Below are 8,014 nucleotides of genomic sequence, written 5' to 3'. Positions count from 1 at the left end.
TATCTATGCCCCTCATGATTTTATGAACTTCTACAAGGTCACCCCTTAGCCTCCTACGCTCCAAGGCAAAAACTCACAGCTTAACCAGCCTCTCCTTATATCTCAAACTCTCAACTCTTGGTAACATCCTTGTAAATCTTTTTTCCACCCTTTCTAGTTTAATAACATCCTTCCTACAGCTGGGCAACCAGAATTGTACTCAGTACTCCAAATGTGGCCTTACCAGTGTCTTGTACATCCGTAACATGAAATTCCAACTCCTGTACTCAATGCTTCAATTGATGAAGGCAAGTGTGCCAAGCACCTTCTTTACCATCCTGCCTACCTGCGATGACATTTTGAAGGAACTATGTACCTGCATCCCTAGGTCTCTTTGTTGAACAACACTCTCGAGACTCCTATCATTAACTGTACAAGTCCTGCCCTGGTTTGTCTTACTAAAATTCAATACCTCACATTTATCTGAATTAAACTCCACCTGCTATTCCTTGGCCCTCTGGCCCAGTTGATCAAATCTTGCTGTACTGTTAGATAACCTTCCTCATTGTTCAATATATCACCAATTCTGGTGTCATCCGTAAACCTATTAAACATGCCTCCTGTATTCTCATTCAAATCATTAAATATAATGACGAACAACAGTGGCCCCAGCATTGATCTTACCATGCTCTGTCTTCTATGTTAAGCCAATTTTGTATCCAATTGGCTAGCTCTCCCTGGATCCCATGCGATCTAACTTTACTAACTAGTCTACCATGAGGAACTTTGTCAAAGGCTTTACTAAAGTCCATGTAGGCGACATCTACCACTCTGCCTTCTTCTATCTTTTTGATCACCTCTTCAAAAAACTCAATCAAGTTTGAGACATGATTTCCCACGCACAAAGCCATGCTGACTATCAGTCCTTGCCTTTCCAAATACATGTAGGTCCTGTTTCTCAGAATGCCCTCCAAGAACCATTGATGTCAAATCCACCATTGATGTCAAGCTAACTGTCTGTACCTCCCTGGCTTTTCCTTGCAGCCTTTCTTAAATAATAACACAACATTAGCCGCCCTCCAGTCTTCTGGCACCTCACCATGGCTGTTGATAATACAAATATCGCCACTAGGGACTCAACAATTTCTTCCCTAGTTTCCCACAATGTACTGGGATACACTCAATCAGGTCCCAGGGATTTATGTACCTTTGTGTGTTTTATTAAACTGGTGCCTGTTTATTCTGAGATGATGCCCTTTGGTCTAGACTTTCCCATGAGCTGATACATCCTCTCAACATCTATCCTGTCAAGCTCCTCAACAATCCCATATGTTTCAATGAAATCACCTCTCATTCTTCTAAATTCTAATCAGTCCCAATGTGCTTAGCCTTCGCTCATAGAACAATCCAGCATCTCCTATTCTTATACTCCAAACCCCTTGAATTAAGGACCAACATTCCATTAACCTCCTTGATTACCTGCTGCACCTGTTGTTAACTTGCAGTGTTTTGTGCAGAAGTACCCACAAGTCCCTTTGTATTGTAGCTTTCTGCAGTTTTTCTCTATTTAAATAATACCCTGTTCTTTTATTCTCCCATCCTAAATGAACAACTTCACATTTTCCCATATTATACTCCACTTATCAATGTTTTGCCCACTTAACCTATCAACATCTGTGAACTGTTTGTATCCCTTATGCAACTTGTTTTTCCACCTATTTTAGTTCATCTGCATATTGGTTACAGTATATTCACCTTCTTCCTGAGTCATTAATATATATTCACTAAGTTGATACCAGGTATGGATTGACTAGGAGGAAAAGCTAAGTAAGTTGGGCCTGTACTCATTTGAGTTAAGAAGAATGAGAGACAACTTTATTGAAAGGGTAGATGCGGACAGGATGTTTCCCCTTGTGGAAGAGTTTAGGACCAGAGGGCACCCATTTAAGATAATGATGAGGAGAATTTTTTTCTCTGAGTGGTGAACCTGTAGAATTGGTTCAGAAAAGATTTACAAGGATGTTGCCTCGTTTGGAGAGTTGAGCTATAGGGAGAGGCTGAATAGGCTGGAGCTGTTTTCCCTGGAACATCAGAGGTTGAGGGGTAACTTTATAGAGGTTTATAAAATACGAGAGGCATGAATACAGTGAACAGCCAATGTCTTTTTTCCCAGGGTTTGGGAGCTCAAAACTGGAGGGCATAGGTTTAAGGTGAGAGGGGAAAGATTTAAAAGGGACCACATAGAAGGTGAGGTGTGTATGGTGCGAGCTTCCAGAGGAAGTGGTGGAGGGCTGGTACAATTACAACATTTAAAAGGTATCTGGATGGGTACATGACTAGGAGGGGTTTAAAAGGGTTATTGGCCAAATGCTGGCAAATGGGACTAGATTAATTTAGGACGTACGAGTTGGACTGAAGGGTTTGTTTTCGTGTTGTATAACCCTATGACTCTATAATTCTTTACTACAGAAACTATCGAGGCTGGATCAAAATCAGGTAACATTGTGGACAGTGTGTGTATATATATATATATCTCGCATAAAATTACAAATGGATATTAATAGACTAAATGAATGGAAAAATTGTGGCAGATGGAGTTCAATGTAAGAAGTGTGAAGTTAACCATTTTGGACTGATGAAGCATAGATCAGGGTACATTCTAGATGGTATCAAATGGATGTCCAAAGACACTTGGGGGTTCATGTGCATTTATCTTTAAAATGTCAGAAAAAGGTGTAGAATATAATAAGGGAAGTTAATTGAATTATGGCCTTTCTTTCTAGTGGACTGGAGCACAAGCTTGGAGAAATGATGCTGCAGTTATATAAAACTCTAGTATATCCCACTTGAAGTACTATGAGTAGATCTGAGCACCACACCTTAGGAAGGATATATTGGCCTTGGAGGGAGTACAATGTGGTTTACAAGAATCATACCACTACTTCAGGGTTTAAGTAATGAGGAGACATTACACAAATTAGGCCTGCTTTCTCAAGAATTTAGAAGATTAAGGGGTGGTCTGATTGAAGACTTCAAGATATTGCTAGGAAAAGACAGTAGATAAAGATAAACTATTTTCACTGGTTGAGGATTCTAGAACCATGGGGCATAGTGTAAGAATTTAGGGCCAGACCATTCAGGAGGTATGTTAGGAAGTACTTCTATACACAAAAGGGTGGTAGAGGTTTGGAACTCTCCTCTACAAATGGCAGTGGATGATGGATTAATCGTTAATTTTAAATCTGAGATAGATCAATTTTTCTTAAGTGAAGGTATTAAGGGATATACCTGCCTTTGGTCCATATGGAGTTAAGCCACAGAAGAGCTATGATCTCATTGAATGGTGGAACAGGCTTGAAGGGCTGAATGGCCTACCCCATTCCTATATTCAAGGCTGAGATAGAGAGAATTTTAATCAGTTAAAGGAATCAAGAATTGTACGGCAATGGTAGGAATGTGAGTTGAGGTTCATCAGATCAGCCATGATCTCATGGAAGAGTGAACAATGCCCGATAAGCTGAAAGGCCTACTTCTGCTCCTACGTCTTATGTTTTTATGCACAACCAACTGCATTTCCAAATACATCCTGCACTCCATCCATCCCAACATTTCTGGTGTATGTTATATTCCGCCATACTTTGTTTTAGAATTGCTCCCAATGCCCACCTGTCTCACTCCTAATATTGCCAACTACTTTTCAATAAATTACAGACTGTTTATATATGTGGCCTCATGCTATTCAACTACCAGCACCTTTGAGCTGACACCCACATTTGTGCGCTTTCCATTAAGAACACTGGCTGATTTCTTTTTAATAAATCATAATGGCTTCACAGTCATTGTTAGACTCTTCATTCCAAATTTTCTATTTCATTGAATTCAAACTTCACCATTTGACATGGTGGGATTTGAACCCAGGTCCCCAGGATATTAGTTGAGTCTCTGGATTAATAGTTTAACAACAATACCACTAGGCCATCACCTCCCCTACTTTGCCCCTCATCAGCCGAAATACAGTATTCAGTTGTTATGCCTCTACTGCTGGCCCAGATAAGGTCTGTTAATTCAAACCACACTGGGGATCCTAGTATCTATGTCTCAGCTATTGTTGGCCGTTTAGCAATTGAACCTTTAGAGGTGGTCTCAGGAAGCTTTTTTATAGGGGTAACATTCCAACTTCACACTCCTGGCAGCAGGTAAAGACTGCATAGTTAAAAATTAAAGCATTCTGAGAATGTTTTCTAAACCTATTCTATGTAAATGATAAAATAAAGGGAATGATGTACCACCACCTGCAAATTCTCCTCCAAGCCCCTTACCATCCTGACCTGGAATATATATCATCATTCCTTTACTGTTGCTGGGTCAAACCCCTGGAATTCCCTCCCTAAAGGCATTGTGGGTCTACCTACAACAGCAGATCATGATAGCAGCTCACCGCCATCTTCTCAAGGGCTACTAGGTCCAACCGGTGGTGCCTGTGTTCCATGAGTGAAAAAAAATCCAAGATCTGGCTTCAGTAATTTCCATGAAAAAACATCTATCCCTGTAACTCTCGTTACATTCCAGTGCCTTGACACCCTTTCCTTTCCATTATCTTCTCACACTGTGATCATCTCTAATCCTTTGCCATTTTCTTCGGTGTATTTACTTTCTACCATTTATCTTGTAGCACCTGTGATCTATCCCATAGATTACCCCTATTCTCTGCAGTCCTGCTTCCTCTCATTCTCCTGTATCAGAATCTGATTTCAACTCAGTTCCCATCAACTTAACCATTAAACGTTATGCTTTTCTTCACATCACCTCCACACAAGTCATTCTTCCATTCTTAATCCCTACTTTGCTGCTTGCAAGAGCCTTGTTTTTTTAAATGATCAGCTCCCATCCCATAAACACATTCATAGAACATGGAAGAAACGGCAGAGGAATGGGTCCTTCAGCCCATGGTGTTGTGTAGAACATGATGCCGAATTTAACTAATCCCTTCTGCATACCCTTGGTCCATATCTCTCCATTCCTTGCATATTCATGTGCTTATCTAAAAGCATCTTAAATGCCCCTATTGTATCTACCTCCACCACCATCCCTGGTAGTGCATTCCAGAATCCTACCACTCTGTGTAGGAAACGTGCCCCTCACATGCCCTTTGAACATCTCCCCCATCACCTTAAATGCATGCCCCCTAGTTTTAGACAGTTCAACTATGGAAAAAAGATTGTAACTGTCTTTATCACTCCAAAGTTCCTTGCACCTTCAGCTCCACATTCCTTTAATTCATCCCTTTCCGTGTCTCACACAGTATAACTTAGAAAATCCCATCCTTTACCTCATTCGCCTTTCCAATTTTCCAGGAGTGCAAATTTAGTAATTTACTGTCCTAAAAGTCAAACATGACTATCAGAAAGGATAACACATCATTTCCTTTTATACACATATAAACATCTTCGAAAACAAATTTCGTGTTTCCCTGCATCAGAAAATTATCAAAGAGAAAGAAAATAATGAAGTCACCAGTTCAAGTGGGAAATGGAGAATGGAGAAAGGAGACTGTGTGTGCACAAAACAAGAAGGAACAATACAAGTCCTGAAATGAAACAAAAAAATTGCTGATGCTGGAAATCTGGAACAAAAATAGAAATTGCTGGAGTAACTCAGCAGGTCTGGCCCTTCTTCACTGGACTTGAAATGTTACCTCTGCTTTCTGTCCACAGATGATACCAGACCTGCTGAGTTTCTCCAGCAATTTCTGTTTTTGTAGCACAAGTACTGGGGTCAATTTAGGCTAAGGCCGTTAGGAACTGTATACATAAGTATCCAACCTGGTGTTAACTCTCATTATGGGAATGGGAGTGGGAAATGCTAGTCAGGCAGTCTGAGTCCAGATGCCCAGTCACAGAAATTAGGCAAATGCATGATATTGATTGAAAGCATTATCAAACAATATAATAGGTGAAATGAATACTGAACTGTTATTAAAGACGATTTCTTCATCAAATGAACTTGCTAGGGAATAAAAAAGAAAGAACCTTAACTCGAACACCAGTTGGGTGAACTGCACTGGGAAAGGCAACTTGGAACAACTGCAATACCTGGAGGATCTAAAAGTTAAGTCAAAGTAAGCACAGAGATCATTTCTCAGTTTTAAAGATGTTAAAGTGTTGATTAGATGATACACAGGCATATAAAGCTGCGACAAAGTTACCACACGAAAAGTAATTGTTACAAACTAGAAATGTGTACTAATTTGCAAAGCTTTCTATATATTAGGTGGGTGGTGGGTTAATATATGCAGGAATAGCTGGGAAATACAAATTCTTGCTGGAGTTTAAAATTAAATTGATCTAAAGAAAATAAACCCTTTTTTTGTACTGAATGACCTTCTCCTATTTTAACAATTCTGAAATATTCTGCTGATAGGCAGTTGGCCTATGAACATAGTAGCATATGTTAATGTTGTGACTTTGAACTTTCTTTTTAATTAGCATTGAAAAAAATGGCAAAGCCACTTTATAAAACAATACAAAAAATTGTATGGCTATAGTGATCACTATATTGTCCCTTTACAGATTAATTCTACCTACCACCTTCTCAACGCATCCTTCAATTTCTTCTCTTTTCAAAAATAGATTTAATTGTTACTTATGTGTTTCTGTAGCCCTCCTAGGCAGTTTATTCTAAAACCCTGCAACCTTGAAATTCTGTAGGAGTTCTCTAGGTCTCTTGCTGTAACCTGATTAAGTGTCTGGGAAAAACACCCCAAACCCCTGAAAAAAAGCACAAATGATTGAAAGCAGCCATTTACATCATTTCATGAAGATTTTAATGACCTCCTTAAAGTTATAGCAGGAGATAAGAGGTCAAGAATATGAAAGATAGTGGGAACTGCTACAAGAGGGTTGCAGTGGGAGAGAGATCCACTGATCCACAAATATGTGGAGAGATCCACAAATATGAGATCTTGTTTTTAAGACGAAATAAAGAGAGTTTTTCCTCTCAAGAAGATCATTAATCTGTGGAATTATTTTCTCCATGGAACACAGTGGAGGCACTTATTCAAAACTGAGATTAATAGATTTTTAAATAGATTGGCGGGGTTGGGAGGGGAAGTCAAGAGTTATGGGGAACAAACAGGAGAGTAGAACTGAGGCCTCAACCAAATCAGGTTTGAAGAGCCAAGTTGTCTACTCTGCACCCAAGTGCTATGTTTCTAAACCCATAAACGTTCATGCTTTCCAAGATTGAGAATTGAAGTATGTTAACTACGTCTCTAGCTAATACAGTCAGTAGTCCATGACTACAGAGGCCATCTGATACTCATCAAAGTAAATGCTTATCCATAATGGGTACCCATCAACCAACCGAGAGAGATTGCTGACGTTGCACTATTGTAACAAAAATGATGCATGAGCTTACCAGAGATATTCGTATTGTTCTGGAATAATGATTTTGCAAGTTGCCTCTATTCAAAATTGCTACCAGTATATGCATCAGGAGCGTTGATCCTTAGAAGAAAAAAGGCTTGCATTTGTATAATGTGATTCACAAGCACTAGATGTCTTAAAGTGCTACATTTCAGTGAAGTACTTTTGAAGTGTAAACCTCACTGAGATATCAGGAATATGGCAGCCAATTTGGCAACAGCAAACTACCACAAACAGCAACGTGATCATGACCAGAAATTAATACTAGCCAAAGCTGTGGAGATGACTCTCCTACTTTTCTTTGGAATAGCAGCACAAGATCTTTTCCATCCATCCAAGCAGGGCCTTGGTTTCAAATCTCTTCCAAGAGAAAGCACCAATGCAGCACACACTCAAAACTGCACTTGCATTTCAATGGAGAGTTTCTACTCAAATCCTCTAGTAGAATTGAATGCAGAATCTTGTGAGTCAGAGGAAATGTGTGACCAACAATGCTATAGCTGACACCTTCCATTAACAGGCTTTTAGTAGTGGAGATATTAGGAACTGCAGATGCTGGAGAATCTGAGACAACAAGGCGTAGAGCTGGATGAACACAGCAGGCCAAGCAG

The sequence above is a fragment of the Rhincodon typus genome, chromosome 1 (genome assembly GCF_021869965.1).
Source record: "Rhincodon typus isolate 14 chromosome 1, sRhiTyp1.1, whole genome shotgun sequence".
NCBI lineage: Eukaryota > Metazoa > Chordata > Chondrichthyes > Orectolobiformes > Rhincodontidae > Rhincodon > Rhincodon typus.
The sequence above is the reverse complement of the archived record's forward strand: the minus strand, read 5'-3'. Positions refer to the sequence as shown.